General features: G+C 43.3%; 1 long non-coding RNA gene across 3 annotated transcripts; it reads right to left on the bottom strand.

Annotated features, from left to right (window-relative positions):
* Positions 1–2,791: 2,791 nt before the first annotated feature.
* Positions 2,792–17,182, bottom strand: LOC135227951 (uncharacterized). Of its 3 annotated transcripts, XR_010318149.1 has the most exons (4): positions 15,043–16,836; positions 14,820–14,898; positions 13,526–13,621; positions 2,792–6,110 (listed from the first exon to the last, which is right to left on the bottom strand). It is a non-coding gene; the product is annotated as an uncharacterized LOC135227951 (long non-coding RNA). The 3 variants fall into 3 exon arrangements; XR_010318148.1 differs by lacking the exon at positions 13,526–13,621; XR_010318147.1 differs by lacking the exons at positions 13,526–13,621; positions 14,820–14,898; positions 15,043–16,836 and adding an exon at positions 16,843–17,182.
* Positions 17,183–17,863: the final 681 nt, after the last annotated feature.

Raw genomic sequence — 17,863 nt, 5'->3', positions numbered from 1 at the left:
CAGAGAAGTAGAGTGCCATCGGAGGGATGGCTGGTGTCAGATTCAGTAAAAGGGCTGGAGAGAGGAGGTAAGTCTGAGCTTCGCCTCAGAGCAATCAACCTTGGGTGTTGATGCTGTTGATTCTTTCTCCCCCTTGTTAAGTTGGAGGTCAGACGCCCCCACCCACCATTTTTACAGCTTCCTTTCCGGGTGTGAAAATGATCTGGGATTAGATAGTGGTTGTATAACATCGTGAATGCACTGAAAGTCCTGAATTGTATGCTTGAAGATGGTTAAAGCTGAATTTCATGTTATGTGGATTTTATCTGAATAAAAGTACAAATCAAACATGAGGGCCTTGGAATTTTTGAGAATGACAGGTGAGCTTGTGTCAAAATTTGAAGGTGTTAAAAGATGAATCAGAGTATGTAGGTTCATAAATGGCCTTTTCCACCCTTTGTTCAGTGTGGGCTTCACTAAAAAGGATAAGGGAGGCTTTTTTTTAAAGCAAATGAATAGCAATGTTACTGGGCAGGATCGGAGGGATTCAGAGTGGAAGACATAAGTACTGTGAAAGAAGTTGTTGCAATAATATAGGAGTGAAATTATTAGAATCTACACAAACGGGTAGACGTGAAAATAGAGAAAAGTCAACGACAATTTTAGTAGGCAAAAAACATGGGACTTGGAGGCTCCGTAAGCGTAAGCTTCATTTTCTTGTCGTTCCGGAATTTGACAATCGATCTGGTTCACAATGAATGTGTCCAAGACATGGCCTTGCCAGGCATATTTAAATGTTACCTGAGAATGTTTACATTTGAGAAAACATGGGAGATAAGCAAGCACAGGGAATTTTAGTTTTTAGCTACACTTCTTAAGCTGAAATTCTTCTCTAAGTGGCAACCTTGTATTTGGACGTCCAATTATAGCACCAGATATGGATAACTTAGAATAAAGCGTCAGATATGGCTATAGGGGAGCCTGAGAATAGGAGCCCTGGTGGCGCAGTGATTAAGTGCTCACCTGCTAACTGAAAGGTTGTTGGTTCAAACCCACCAGCCACTCCCTGGAAACCTTATGGGGCAGTTCTGCTTTGTCCTACAAGGTCACCTTGAGTCAGAGTCGACTGCATGGCAAGGGGTTGTTTTTTGGTTTGGTGAACAGATTACTGAGCATGACACGGTGACACTCTATTTTTCTCTCTGATACACATCAGTGTGGGAAGTGTCCAGAGGATCAAAATCCAAATAATAAGATCACTACCTCCTGGCCTTTGAAGACCCTTTTAGGATGACATTGGCCTGAGCAGATCTTTGCTTCTCTGTCCTCACAGCTGTAGGTTTGAGGGTCTCTGTGAAGCACCCAGGTACTCCCGCAGTCAAGGCCAATTACCAAACTCTGTTTCATCCTGCTTATCTCCATCATCCTGTGTTCCCTCTGCTCCTTCTCCCAAGAGCCACCTGCATCCTACAGCAAAGGACATCTGTAGTAGTATTTTGCCATGGGTATTTCTACCATTTTGGCTAAAACCAACACTGTGGTTCTGGCCTTTAAGGCCACGCCACCAGGGACAAGCGTGAGAGTGTTTGGCACGGGGGACACCTAATGAGCATCGCCATCTGCTTCCTGATCCAAGTTGCTCCCCGTTTAACACAGACCTGTACTTGGAGCCTGGCCGCATCCTCACTGAATGCAATAAGCACCCCATCCTGCCTTTTACAGTGGCCTGGGCTACCTGGGCTCTTTGGCCTTGGGGAGCTTCAAGGTAGTCTTCCTAGCCGAGTCTGCCTGACTCCTTCAACAAAGCCAAGTTTCCAATGTCCAGCACGGTGGCGTTTTGCAGTATCTGGGTCACCTTCCTCCTGGTCTACCACAGCACCGAGGGGAAGATCATGGAGACCACACTGGCCTCCAGACTGGGGCTGCACGGTATTCCAAATGCTTTATTATTTTTCTAAGAACAGACGAAGCTGCCCTGAAAGGCTTATAGGATAATACAAATTCGGGGGCGGGGGGGCAGGGGGCAGAAATAAGCATTCTCAGGCTTTATTCTCATGGGTTTCACAAAATAATCAGAAAACCTAAAATTTAAACTACAAATGGAAATAAGAGAACATTGACACATTGTGAAAAATATAACCAATGTCATGGAACAAATTGTGTAAAAACTGTTAATTCAGAACCTAACTTGCTATGTTAACTGTCACCTAAAAAAAAAAAAAAAAAAACTAAACTGCATCACTCTTAAATCCCACATTAGATAACGGATTATCGTCTACATTTTCCGGGTGACACGTGACGTGCAGGACTGTGTTAACCACTTACCCAGATTTCCAACCCTGACTGTATCTTTGATTTCTTTCTGCTCCTAGTATTAACTGTCGCTCATGCTGAACAGTACTTATCTTTCCTTACTCTCCTAGTCACTTCAAAGACCTCTCCCCTGGAAACTGAAATGTTCTCAGACATTGGTTATACAGTAATTTTCCAGATGATTTAAAATGTTTCTATTATAAATTCTATTATATGCAACAATCTATTTTTGGACTCATTAAAACCTTAGTTTTTACCACTGAACAAATACCACACTTTAGTTTGCCTTAATATTTTAACAATTTCATAGTAAGTCACCCTCAGCATTCTTCTCAAATTTGTCTTGGATATTCTTGCACATCTTTTTTTAATTTTTTTATTATGAAATAATTACAGATGTATATACAGTTGTAAGAAAGAATACTGAGAGATCCAAAGTACCTTTCATTTAGTTTTCCCTGAATAGCTTTAGTTCAACACCAGAATCAGGAAATTGAAATTGATACAATCCAACAAGTTTATTCAGATTTCATCAGTTTTGCAAGAACTCATTTGTGTGTGTTTAGCTCATGCGATTTTATCACACATAGATTCGTGTAACAACTGTAATCACGATACGGAACTGTCCTATCACCACAATGCTCCCTCATGTTATCGCCCTCACACACATACCCATGCCTAACCCTGGCAACCACTAACCTGTTCTCTGTAATGATACATAAATGGAATCATACAAGATGGAACCTTTTGAGATCGGCTTTTTTCATTCAGCATAATTCCTTGAAGGTCCATCCAAGTAGCTATTGCTGAGTATATTCCACAGTTGGTAAGCACCGTGGTTTGTTTAGTCATTGTGATGGTTCATGTTATGTGGCAGGTTGGCTAGGCTGATTCTCGGTGGCTTGGCAAGCACTATGTAATCACCTTCCCTTTTGTGATCTGACGTGAGCAGCCAATCAGCTGGAAGAGGAGTTTTTTGGGGGCATGGCCTGCCTCCGGTATATAAATGGATGTTCTGGCAAAGCTCACTCTCCCTCTCACCCTGCAATCTCCTCTTCATCTAGCCTCTGGTTCTTGGGACGTGAGCCAGCAGAGGCCTCCAGCCTGTCACCTGACCTGCGGATTGCAGGTTTGTCAGCCCCCGCAACCATGTGAGCCAGCAGAGGCCTCCGGCCTGTCACCTGACCTGCGGATTGTAGGTTCGTCAGCCCCCGCAACCACGTGAGCCAGCAGAGGCCTCCGGCCTGTCACCTGACCTGCAGATTGTAGGTTCGTCAGCCCCCGCAACCATGTGAGTCAGCAGAGGCCTCCGGCCTGTCACCTGACCTGCGGATTGTAGGTTCATCAGCCCCTGCAATCATGTGAGCCAGCAGAGGCCTCCAGCCTGTCACCTGACCTGCGGATTGTAAGTTCATCAGCCCCTGCAACCCTGTGAGCCAGCAGAGGCCTCCAGCCTGTCACCTGACCTGCGGATTGTAGGTTTGTCAGCCCCTGCAACCCTGTGAGCCAGCAGAGGTCTTCCGCCTGTTGCCTGACCCACAGATTTGGGACTTGCCAGTCCTCATAATTGCATGAGCCATTTCCTTGAAGTAAATTTCTCTCTCCATACTTTTTTTTATACCTATATAAGCTTCACTGGTTTTACAACTCTAGAGAACCCAGACTAAGACAGTCATTTACCCACTGAGGGGCATCTGAGGTTGTTTCCAGTTTTGGGCTATTATGAATAAAAACTGCTATAAACATTTGTGTAGAGTTTTTGTGTAAGCACAGATTTTCATTTTTCTAGAATAAATGCCCAAAAGTTCAATTTATCATATGGTAAATGCCTGTTTGGTTTCTTAAGGAATGGACGAACTACTTTCCAGAGTGGCTAAGCCATTTTTACGAGGGATCTAGGTTCCTGACATCTGCATCAGCATGTGGTGTTATCACCATTTTTCACGTCAGCTATTCTGATGGGTATTACTTCCTTTCCTCGCCTACATACATGTAACTTCCAGACAGCATATAGTTGGATCATTTTTTTTAATCCGTTCTGACAATTGCTGTCATTTAATTGGTGCATTTATTCCTTATGTTTGTTCCTGAAAGAGTTAACATGGCAGGCCTGAGACAGCTATCCTTGGAAAGGCCTGCTTGCAAGAAGGATGGTCCTTGGCAGGTATCTGAGAACGGTCCCCAACAATGACATAAAACTTTCCCTAAATGATACGAGTGGCTCACTGGGCCAAACTGTTTATACAAACACTGCGGGTCGTGCTGAACAGCTGCTCTCCTGAGTCTGGGACTTCAGTGATTGTCGTCGTCACTCGGTGCTACGTGCCTCTCTGACCGAGCTTCAGGTGAACTTCCCTGGTAGGCAACGCTTCACACTTGTCACACTTGTTGCTAGGGGAACTGAGCGCTGCCTGGGTGACTCCACGGAGGGGGACTTCTGAAAGCTGTGTCTGGTTCCCTCTGGACTTCATCCACTGGGCAGCTTCCCTTTACTGATTCTGCTTTGTATCCTTTCACTGTAACAAATCTCAGCTGTGAGTACAACTGTATGCTGAGTCCTGTGAGTCCTTCTGTGAAAGACAATTTACCTCGATTGCAAAAATTTATTAAAGGTTTACTTACCAAAATAAACCTAAAATAATATGACCGTAAAAGAGAGGTTTAAATCAAGACTTCACAATTTCATATAAGCACAAAGACCAAACCTTCTACTATTAAAAAAAACCACAAAGGCCAAACCCTCTACTATTAGGATATCTTAATTTTTCAAAGTTAGTGTTGTAAAATCTTATACTTACCTTAAAGAATTATAGATTTTTAAAACTAGCATTAACAAACATGCCAAATGTTTTTAGAATTATGGATTTAGCACCTTTAACTGAATTTTTTGAAAAAAAAGCATGTCTCTTAGATGTATTCAGGACATGGCATAAAAGCCATATTTAACATAAATGAAATTAAATTAACACAGACACATTGCTCCTGAGGTACACTTCATTTGTGTGTGCGCTATGGGGTCGATTCTGACTCATAGCGACCTTATATGACAGACTACAACTGCCCCATAGGGTTTCTTAGGCTGTAATCCTCACGGGAGCAGATCACCAGGTCTCTTCTCCTGTGGACCCACTAGTGGGTTCAAGCCACCGACCTTTCGGTTAGCAGCCGAGCACTTAACGACTGCAGCACCTGGGCTTCTTCTGAGGTACGCCACTATGATATCAATATATTAAGTTGAAATAAGCTCAAAAGGCAAGAGAAATGTTTACATTACAAAATACTGAACAGGAATTTTTTGAAAAATACTGATTTCATAAGCTTCTGATGTAAACTGGTTACACGGCTACCACTTCTGTAAGAACAGCTGCTCACTGTTCCTCGGTTACCTGTAATGTTAGACTGAAAGAAGTGGTGTTTTTCTAGAAAACTAGCAGTATCAACATATGCTGGTTCTCACAAATACTATACGCATCACTGTGCTTCAACGTCCAATCCACTTTAGTTCCACATGACCTGAACACTTCAATAAATCCGTGTGCTGTGGTTTCTCTGCCTTTTTCAGGGCCATTTGATATATCTTCTGACTAGAGTTTAAACGAAGCCTCAGCACTCCACCTGCCTTCTCTGGTGTAGAAAAAAATGAACGTCTGATGCCCCATCCTGAATTCGGTAATCAGAGAGGCAACTCTCCACATCTTCAGCACTGAGGTAATTATCAAGGCAAGCAGGACCACAAATCCTTCGTCTCTGTGGGGACCCAGCACATGTAGACTTGACAGGTCGGGCATCAAACCAGCCTGGTGTACAGCTTTCTGTGGCTAAAAAAAAGTAAAAACTACATCATTAATATTTCTAACAAGAACGTGTAGTATTATTTTTCCCATTTTCCAAACAAGGAAGGTAAGGATGAACAGAATTAAATAAAAGACTTTAAGAAACATACCAAATACGTTTGAGAGCTGAGATTCAATCCCAGGTCTCTCTTACTCCAAAGCTTATAGAACCACCCCAACTTCCACCCGCAGGTACCAACTAACGTTACCCAGAGGGACTGTGCACAACTGAACTGAATCAAAATGGCACTTGGAGCACACACTGCATAGCCCCTCTGAAAAAAATCCTTAGAAATCACAAGATATTTTAAAACTATATATGTGTATCACTGGAAAATGAGAAGAGTCACCCCCAGTGGACATGGAATTTTGAAGAATTCAAGGAAGGTGAAATGACCATAGTCCAGCACCCTGCAGGCGATGGCAGCTGAGAAAACGCAAGAAGCTCCAGGGAGAGTTTGAGCTCTCAGGTTCCCTCCTCCTTGTGCCTGGAGGACTGGAATGCAGTCATCTGCTTACTCCCAGGCTGGCACTGTGAGAGTGACCAGGTGTGCAGGGTAATACCCCCAAGCTGCCAGGATACCCCAGGAATCCCATGCCAGTACACTGTCTCTTAGCACTCACTCACCCAGACTACATGCTCCATTCTACTATCAACACGTAAGGACACTGGAGTCAGGAAAAACACTAAATAGGCAATAGATAAGTGGTAACCTTGGTGAAGGGTAAGACAGTACAATACTGGAAAAGCCAGCACAATTTGCCCAAGGCAAGTTCATAAGTGCCATAAACACACTGAAACTCCCTGAGGGACTGAATTACTGGGCTAAGAGCCGTGGGGACAATGGACTCCAGGAACATCTAGCTCAACTGGCATAGTTTATAAAGAAAATGTTCTACCTTCTACTTTGGTGAGTGCATCTGGGGTCCTGGAAGCTTGTGGGCAGCCAACATATTCCGCTGGCGTCACCACATCTGGAGCAGGGGAGAGTGAGGAAATCCAAAGACACAGGGAAAGACTGGTCCAAAGGACTGATGGACCACAACTACCACAGCCTCCACCAGGCTAAGTCCCGCACAACTAGATGGCGCCTGGCTGCCACGACTGACTGCTCTGACAGGATCAGAATACAGGGTCCCTGACAAAACTGGAGAAAAATGTAGAACAAAATTCTAACTCACAAAAAAAGGCCGGGCTTGCTGGCCTGAGACCGGAGAAACCCTGAGAGTATGGCCCCCAGACATCGTTTTCGCTCAGTAATAAAGTCAAGCCTGGGGTTTACCCTTCAGCCAACGATTGCGCAGGCCTATAAAACAAAATGAGACTAAATGTGCACAGCAGCCCAGGGGCAAGGACTAGAAGGCGAGGGGACAGGAAAGCTGGTAATGAGGAACCCAAGGTTGAAAAGAGGACAGTGTCGACATGATGTGGGGTTGGCAACCAATGTCACAAAACAATACGTGTATTAACTGTTTAATGAGAAACTAGTTTGCTCTGTAAACCTTCATCTAAATTACAAAAAGAGAAAAAAGAAAGAACGGTATAAATCCATTTAATTCCACACACGAAAAAGAATACTTAGAGTCAGGCCAGCCAGGACCCTCAAAAAGAAAAATGTGTATACAACATGAGAGAAAAGCCAACACCCAAAAAGTGTCACCCAACTGAAAGGCCAAAAGCTACCATGGATGAAAACTAAACCAACAGAGCAGCAGGGGACTGTAAAAGATATATATCTAATATATTCAGAGAAATAAGAGGGGATAAGACACCTGTAAAAGAAGTAACATCTTTTATGAAAAAGAACAAACCGGGATTATCACATATTAAAAAGTGTCAAAATGTGGGGGGAAAAATGCTGATAGTATTAACGCAATAGCAGAAAGGGGGGGAAATTGGGAGACTGACACGGTGAGGCGGGAGACCCAGTCAATGCTGCAGAATACAGTGGAAAAGGAAAGAGTGTGGTTTTTATTTTTAAAGGGCCAAGTTACAATTTCTAATAGCCATCGACAGTATGTTCCAGAAGAAAAGAAAAGAGAGATGAATCTGGGGCAGTACACCCTGAAACAGTAGGATAATTTCTCCGAACTGGAGAAAAATGAGTCCATAGATTATATGTATATTACTAAAGCAGGAACATGTGTATAATCCAGTTGCCTTGAACATTCCAGGAATATAAATATTAGTCAGGTTAGGGCAAAGGTGCTTTCTGATTAGATTTATATTTATTTCATATACTGTCAAGATAAAAATTGGTAAATTGATTAAAAAGAACTTCTCTGTGAGAATAACTGTAATTGTCAATTACGAAGAAAACCCTTACACTTAACCATGAATAGCTGCTGACTTGTTTGTGGGAGGAGATACATAGGATTGTTGCTGATAAAAGTTGAATTTCACCTTGACGAGCAAACCTTCTCACTGCCTATGGCCTTAATTACTACGTTTTAATTAACAAAACAAATAAAGTAATTACCCTTGGAACCTTGTGGTCGAGAGCAACTACCTGGCTCTACCTTTATAACAAATTTTGGTTAAAGTAAAAATGAGTGATTAACATATCTGAACATTTTAAACCACGGGTTGAAAATCAGATTTACAGCTCTGGAAAGGAACCACAATCAGGTCAGCAGCGATGTTTATAAGAATGCAAGAGAGCAATGACTTCCACATGCCAAGGGCATATAATTTTGATCCTAAAATTTTCAATTAGATAGGAAAAAAACCAAGTATAAGGCCTAAGCGCAGATTTGTTTTACCCACGACCACTATTTTTCAGGATTATTGAAGGATGTATCTCGCAAAACAAAAAACTAATTCTAAGAGATGTGGTATACACAACTGTGATGGAAAACATTTATATATTGCTAAGACTAAATTAACATATATATTTTAAAATAAAATTCTACAATTAAGGCTGTAAAGGATTCCCATGTGAGAGACACCAAGTAGGAGGAGATGGGATAGGCACACGTGTAACATGTGACCAAGTGATCCCCTTCTGTGAATATGCCCAGGAGAAATCCTCCTAAGTGAAAGCTGGCAGGCGAACAAGCATCAGGATCAGTTTGAAGGAAATAAATATGCACAGAGCAACATGATTAGATGGGAGAACACTGTGCTGGGTGACAAAAGAACAAAAAAATTCACCAGCAGAGTATTACGTATTTGCACTGCAAACAAAGGCTCAGAAAATAAATTATACATTTTACAAGTTCACATATAAATAAAAGGATACATAAAATACATCCCATTAGAATTGCTGCCTACGGGTTCAGGGAATGGAAGTAGGAAATGGGCATTTCCCGGGAGCAAATATATAACAAAATGGACCCGAGTGTTATAAAATTAAGAAAAAATTTACTCACCACTATGCACCTGAGGTCCAAATTAGAAAAAATAGATACAGATTTATATAAAAATAAAATATGGAGGACATTCCCCTCAGTGAAAGATGTAGTAACAAGCACCAGATTAAACTTCTCATATGAAACAATAAAACAAAAATCAACAAAATATAAGGAATAACAGTTTTCAGAACACTAGACATGAGGCAACAAAGGGCAGTAATCCCCAGGAGATGGCAAACAAATGAGTCCCTACAATCGCCCCAGTTTACTGCTTGACAGAGTATTCCCGCTGTCAGGAAGACAAATTAGAGACAGAGCCTGGAAGACTCCCAAAGTTAGGAAATGGAGTTGAGAGTCTAGGAGAGGCAGCTAGAGTTCACAGGACAGAGCGCTAGAGAGAGAGGACCTTCATAATCTGCAGAGGTCGCCCTTGAGTATTCAGCGGAATATTGATCAGCATGTGCGTGTAAAGAAATTACCTAGGTTCCAGGAAAGAATTACCCAAAAGTATTAGCGGAAGCAATGCCTGGCACTCACAGGGAACCTGAAATAGTGTCTGTGCCTACCCGTCAGAGAGAAAAAATTCATAATTCATGGGCCATTAAGTAGAATATATAAGATCTTGCTTCAGTAGTGGGGAGTAATTAACCCTAAACTGAGTGTTATGGATTGAATTGTGTCCCCCCAAAACATACATCAGCTTGGCTAGGCCATGATTTCCAGTATCGTGTGACTGTCCACCATTTTGTCATCTGATGTGATTTTCCTATGTGTTGTAAATCCTACCTCTATGATGTTAATGAGCCAGGATTAGAGGCAGCTATGTTAATGAGGCAGAACTCAATGTACAAAATTAGGTTGTGTCCTAAATCAATCTCTTTAGAGATATAAAAGAGATAAGCAAGCAGAGAGACCTGGGAAACTCATATTGCCAAGAAACAAGAGCCAGAAGAATAGCACGTCCTTTGGACCTGGAGTCCCTGTGCTGAGAAACTCCTCAACCAGGAAAGACTGATGACAAGTACCCTCCCTCAGATCCAACAAAGTGAGGGGGCTTTCCCCTGGAGCTGGCACCCTGAACTTGGACTTCTGGCCTCTTAGACTGTGAGACTGTAAATTTCTCTTTGTTAAAGCCATCCACTTGTAGTATTTCTGTTATAGCAGCACTAGATAACTAAGATACAGAGCAATGCTCTGAACCTGCCTAACAAATCAAAGACAAAAATTGATAAAGACCGAACTGTTTTCAAGTAACTTAATTATAGCCCTGAAGATTTATATAAAAAAGATTTATAGGAATACAAAAATAAGTCATAATGTCTAACATTCAATAGAAGATTATCAAGCATACAAACTGGCAAGAAAACATGACCTACAATGAGGAGAATATCGATGAATTAAAACTGAACCAGAACTGACACAGATATTAGAATTAGCAGAAAAAGGACATAACAGGAGTTATCGTAACTATATTCTGTATGTTCAGAAAGTAAGGACATGGGAGACCCAAACTGATCTTCTAAAAATAAAAGCTACAATGTCAGAAATTAAAAATACACAAGCTGGGATAAACAGTAGATTAAAAATTACAGAACAGATTGTTGAACTTGAAGGCAACCAAGTTCATTTCTTCAAAATGAAACATGGGGGAAAAAATCCAAAAACATATCCGTGAGTAGCGTAAAACCAGCTTGGGGGCAGCACTTGACCTCTAACTTCATGAGGCAGGTAGGAAAATCACAATCTACAGCCCAAGGCTGATACCTATGAAGCAGAGGTCAAACACCTCCTCTCTCCTCCAACTTTACCAATTCTGACACCAACTGCCCCACCCACAACTCTCTCTGCTGGATCATTGCGATGGCCACACAGAACTCACAGACAATACTGACAATTATAGAGTTTATTAGGGAAGCAACAGGTGCAAACTCAGGCTCAGGAACACTCAGGATACAGTTCCTCCATCAGGACTGCCTCGTTTCAGCTGTGCTCACAGGCACGCCTCCCTCCGGCCCTAGGCCTCTGCCCTTCTCAGGCAGGCGTTATAAAGCTCTTTCACGCCCTGCCAGTAAGTCCCCAAAGGCACCCCGGGCACTCAGCTTTCTCACTCCATGGGCCAGGACGCCCACTGCTTGGTCTCCTGCTGGTCTCTCCTGCCACCACTTTTTGCTGTCTTCAGGGTTACAGCTTACTCTCTGTCTCCTGGTTCCAGGAGCTTCTCAGCCCAGGGATCCCGTGTCCAAAGGATGCAATCTCCGCTCCTGGTTGCTCTTCCTTGGTGGTGGTGGGATCCTCTCTCTCCTGCCTCTGGGATGGCTCACCTCAAGCCCAGTGGGATGGCAAAACTGACCAATCCCTCGGTGGCACACAATTACCCTATCTGCTCAATCCCGCCAATCATCTGCGGGGGGAGTTACCAAATGATGGTGAGAAAGGCCACGCAGCTATCCATCGCACTGCAGTAGTATGAGGACAACCAGTTTAATATATAGGTAATTGGGGCTCCTGAAGAAGGGGACGGGGAGAAACAAAAAAAATTTGAAGAAATAATAGCCTAAAACTTTCTAAACTTAATATAAACCATAAACCTATACTTCCAAGAAACTCACCAAACCTTAAACAAAAGACAACTGTATCAAAGAACATATAACGAAATTTCTTAAAAAAAAAAAAAAAAGTCTTAAACTAACCAGAAAAAACACGTTACACATAAAAGAACAAAGATAAGGATGACATCAGGTTTCTCATTAGAAAAAATACAAGCAAGAATAAAAAAGAGTGACATCTTTACAGTACCGAAGGAAGAAAACTATCAAAGTAGAATTTTATAGAGAACAAAAACATCTTTCAAAAACGAAGGCAAGTAAACTGGTGATGGTCTTAAAAAAAAATGAAGGCAAGACTTCCAGTTTAGGACAAGATAAACAGTACTTCATATTCCTTCTACCAAGTACAGATATAAACCCTGGACATTGTAGATAACGAGGCTCTGAAAGGTGGAAAGAAAAAGCAGATCAGCCTGGGACCTGAGGAAGAACATGGTGCTGCGCTCCCTCGGTTCTTTTTGCCTCGTATATATCCCATACTACGTGTTAGAGAAGCCAACGGCCTGGAAACATCAATAGGTGCAGGTCAAAAAAGCCTAAGGAAAGCCTGTTCTCTCTGGTCAAGGACAAGGAAAGGGGCAGTCTAGCAAGACAGAGAACTTTGAGAAATAACCACCCTACTCCACCCAAACTTCATGGAGAAGAACTGATTCCCGCCCTCACCCATGTTAGCTGTCTTCATTATCTTGTGCTGCTGTAACAAATTCCGTAAGTGGGCGACTTTAACAAACAAATTTATTTTCTTACAGTTAGAAGGCTAGAAGTTTGAATTCTAGGGGAATTCTAAGGGAAGCATCTCACTGCTCTGGGGAGGTCCCTGTGTCTTTTCAGCTTCTATTCCTCAGTTCCTTGGAGATCTTCATTTGGTATGGCATCTGTCTTCCTCCATCTGTGCTTCCTTGCTTTATGCATTGCACAATCTGCTCTTTTTATATCTCAAAAGAAACTGACTTAAGACACACCCTATACTAATACTGCCTCATTAACAGCAAAGAAAACCCACTCTGAAAAGGGATTATAACCATAAGTATAGGGGTTTAGCATTTACAATACATATTTTGCAGGGACACAATTAAATCCATAACATTAGCAAAGACTTAATACAAAGTCTAGACTTCCATCCACTCTTGCTGGGCTACAAGGCACACCTCACCCTCCCAGCCAAGGTGCTGTCATTGAGGGCCTACTATGGCACCTGAACATATACTGTGGCCTACTGCTATTGAGGCATTCCGCTCTGTCCCCATATTGTCAACAGAGGCTGAGTGGAGAACCTGGGCTTCCATCCACACCTGGCAGTAATGAGGTGGCCCTTCTCTTGCCCTGCTGGCACTGGGTCAGAGGAAAGTTGCTGAAAACAGGAGATTAAGAGCCAAGGTCTTGCAATATCCAGGATATCCTGGATCCAATAAGAAAAAAAAAAAAAATAGCTTGTCATACCAAGAACTAAAAAATATTGACTGGGATGATGAAAGAAAATCAACAGACATCAACACCAAAGCGCTGGAATATCTGACAAGGATTTTTAAGCAGCCACTGCAAAAAAAAAAAAAAAAAAGTCATCGAGTACTTATGAACATGCTTGAAACAAATGAAAAAACAGAATGACTCAGCAAAGCAACAGAAAATTTAAAGGAGAACCAAATGGAAATTCTACAACTGAAAAATACAATTACCAAAATAAAAACTCACAAGATTGGCCCCAAAGCAGAATGGAGCCAACAGAGGAAAAAAATCAGTGAACTTGAAGATCAAAAACCAAAACCAAACCCAGTACCGTCAAGTCGATTCTGACTCACACCGACCCTATAGGACAGAGTAGAACTGCCCCATAGAGTTTCCAAGGAGCGCCTGGTGGATCTGAACTGCCGACCCTTCGGTTAGCAGCCGTAGCACTTAACCACTACGCCACCAGGGTTTCCGAACTTGAAGATAACTAGTAGAAATTACCTAATTTGCAGGACAGAAAACAGATGGAAAAAATGAATAGAGCCTCAAGAAACTGTGGGTCTATAACAACAGATCTAACATTCATGTTATTTAAGTCCCACAGGGAAGTGTGGGGCTGAAAATTATTCAAAAAAAAAAAATGAAAAATCTTGATTTTCGCAAACAACATCAAAGGGTAATATGGGAAAACTATGAACACACATAAATTGGCAACTTTGACGAATGTACCAATTCTTGAAAATAGTACTACCACAACTCACCAAACATGAAATAGATGATTTGAAAAGTCCTATGACCATTAAGGCATAGTGGTTAAGAGCTCAGCTGCTAACCAAAAGGTCAGCACTTCGAATTCACCAGCTGCCCACTGGAAACCCTATGGGGCAGTTCTACTCTGTCCTATGGGGTTGCTATGAGTTGGAAATGACTCAACGGCAACGGGTTTTTTGTTTTGTTTTTCATAACTATAAAAGAAATTGGATTTGTAGTATAAAAACTTCCCCCAAAATCTCCAGATCTAGACAGTTTCAGTGAAGAATTACACCAAATGTTTAAAGAATTAAGCCAGTTCTATACAACATTTTCCAGAAGACAGTAAAGGAGGAAACACTCTCTAATTCATTTAATGATGCCAGTATTACCCTGATACCCAAACCAGAAAAGATAGCCAAGAGAAGAAAAACACAAGCATCTGCGATGAATATAAATACAAAAATTCTCACTAAAATATTAACAATTATTCAATAATATATATGTATTTTTTATATATACATAAGTTACGCACCATGACCAAGTAAAGTTTACTCCAGGTTTGCAAGGCTGGTTCAACATTGGAAAATCAATTCAATGACTACATCAAAAGGCTAAAAAGGAAAATCATACGATCATATTAACTGATGCAGAAAAGGCCAAAAAAAAAAAAAAAAACTCTTGGCAAATTAGGAATAGAGGGAAACCACTTCAACTTGGTTAAAAGTTATCTACAAAAAACTACAGTAATATCATACTTAATACTGAAAAACTGCACGCTTTCCTCCAAGATTACGAACCGGGCAAGGATGTCCACTCTCAGTACTCTTATTCAACATAATACTAGAAGTCCTAGTCGGCAAAATAAAGGAAGAAACAGAAATAAAATTCATGCAGATAAGGCCAAAATACAACTGCCTTTTTTTTTTTTTTATTTGCAGGTGGTACGTATCTTAGGTATCTAGTGCTGTTACAATAGAAATGCCACAAGTGGATGGCTTTAACAAACTGAAATTTATTTTCTCATAGTTTTGGAGGCTAGAATTCCAAATTCAGAGTGCCAGCTCTAGGAGAAGGCTCTCTGTCGGCTCTGGAGGAAGGTCCTTGTCTCTTCAGCTTGTTTCCTGGCTCCTTGGAGATCTCCATGTGGCTTGGCATCACTCTTCCCCCATTTGTGCTTGCTGGCTCTCTTGTTTAATCTCTTTTATATCTCAAAAGAGATGGACTCAAGACACACCCTACACTAATCCTGCCTCATTAAATAACAAAGACAACCCATTCCCAAATGGGATTATAACCACAGGTGCAGAGGTTAAGATTTATAACACATATTTTGGGGAACACAACTCAATTCATAACAGTGTGATTGTTTACATGGAAAATTCAAGGAATCTACAAAATAAATAAAACTCTTAGAACAACTAAGCTAAGCAAGGTCGTAGGATACATCCTCAATGTACAAAAATCAACTATATGTACTAAGAATAAAACATGGCAACTAAAATAAAAATATACTGTTTACAATAGCTCAAAAATATTAAGTATTTAGGTATAAATCTAGTGAAACATAATGGAAGTTGTATACTGAAAACTACAAAATGTTTATGAAACCTCCGGGTAAAGGAGGGAGCTCTGAAGATTGGGGCTACACAAAGGGTTTTAAAGATAGAGTTCTATTTCTTAAAATGAGTAGGAAACTCATAGATCATAGATTAAGTAGTATTTTTTATATCTTCCAGAAATGTTTCATATCTTTTGTGTCAAATAAATACACAACATCTTGATCAAAATTAAAATACACGAAAGCCTGAGACAAAGCCGTAAAACCACTCCCACACAAACCTGGTAGATTCTGGTCATTCCAAGCTGAGTTGTCAAAAAGGAAGCACTGCAAAATGTATTCAAGCTGTAACTAGAAAACGAAAAAAGAAAAAACAAAAGCTGACCCCAGGTACTCAGCAGAAAGGTTTGGCCAAGAGGCAAAAGAAACCAGTGAGTGAATCTTTCAGAACAAAGTATACAGATTTAGTGAAGCTGATGAAGAGCACAGGGAAGAGATGCCGATACAAGGGGAAGAAGGGCAATCCTTAGGTAAAAAATGTTCAAAGGTTTGAAACTGTTTCCTCAGGGAGCTGGAAATGGGGGGAAGATGAAAGAGTGGCTGCTCTGGGAAACAGAGCCTTGTGCGAGTCTGTGCCTTTTGAAATATATCAATGTATTGCTTTATCAAAATATTACTACTAATAAAGAGCCTCTTCGCACCAGGGCCCAATGCCCTTGATGGCGTCCCTGCAGGCAGGCGCGGGACTCTCATATCTGCAGGGTCAGAGACGGTCGCCCACCCAAGACTCCCCAAACAGACACCTTCGCCCTGAAGAAGCTCTTCCTTTTGGATCCTCTAGCCCGTCAACCGATGGACTGGCTGCTCCTCTCCTGGGGCCACCGACCCTCTGGGCTCCCTCTGCCGCGATCCCGGATCTCAGCTCCGCCGTCCCCCCACACCCAGTTCTCCCAGTCTCCGACCCCCGGGTGTGCAACCTGCCCAGGGCGCCCCTCACCTCGGGCTCCGAGTCTCCACCTCCGGCACCTCGCCTGTCCCTCCTGAGCACCTAAAGGAGAGTGGAACGCGCAGCACTGGGCAGTCGCACCCCAGGCAGTTCAGGCTTGTTCACCATCACCATGGAAACCCCTCCTAACGCTCGGGGGCGGGGGCCTCTGCCTACAGCTCCCGCAGCGCCGTGTGCAACAGGCGCTTCCGATCCCTGCCGTGCCACCTGCCCTGGGCTCCTGGGAGCGGCGGCCCCGGAAGTCCGTGTCCCCGCCCTTCCAGCGGCTGCCGACGTGACCGCGGGCCCGTCCGGCTAGCTCAGCCCCACCCTCAGCTCGCGAAAGTTCCAGGGCAGAGGCGGAAGGGCGGAAGTGCCGCGGCGGGCGCCATTATGACGCGTCCGGAGCCGAGCCGACGACTGGCCGGCAGGCCGCGGGGCGGGGCTGAGGCTCGCGCAGAGGGGCGGTGCGAGGGATTCTAGCCCAATGCCCTGGGCAGTGCTCCTTGGCCCCGCCTCGGCCTGTGGGCGGGGCCCCGGCGGGGCGGGCCCGCGAAGGCGTCATTGTGACGCGCCCAGAGCGGAGCCAATGGTTGGCCGGCAGGGCCCGAGGCCCCTCGGCGGAGCCAGGCAGGAAAGCGGCCGAGGGAGTTGGGCGGCTGGGTTGCTGCGGGTAGAGGAGCGGCGGCACCGGCACGAGCCCTGCTTAGGGAGGGGAAGGGGCCGGCCTCAGCTCCCGGAGGATGCTGACTGACGAACACCCGAAGAGGAGCCCACGAGGCCCCTGAACTGAAGAGAACCGTGAAAGAAGAAAATGAGCCTTGCCGAGGGAGCAGTCTTACAACAGCGGAGACGGAGTAAAGGCGTCTCGGAGTGCGAGGGCCTAAGGTGGGCCAGCCGTGTCGCAGGCGTGGGGACACGGAGATGAGGAAGTCGGCTCACCCGGCCCCGCACCTTGGCCGCTGGCCTGAGCCTCAGGGATAAAGCGCTGGGTGGGAAAATGTCACCACCGTGAACTTCACTGCTGGAGAAA

This window comes from Loxodonta africana, chromosome 16 (genome assembly GCF_030014295.1).
Source record: "Loxodonta africana isolate mLoxAfr1 chromosome 16, mLoxAfr1.hap2, whole genome shotgun sequence".
Classification (NCBI taxonomy): domain Eukaryota; kingdom Metazoa; phylum Chordata; class Mammalia; order Proboscidea; family Elephantidae; genus Loxodonta; species Loxodonta africana.
The sequence above is the reverse complement of the archived record's forward strand: the minus strand, read 5'-3'. Positions and strand labels throughout refer to the sequence as shown.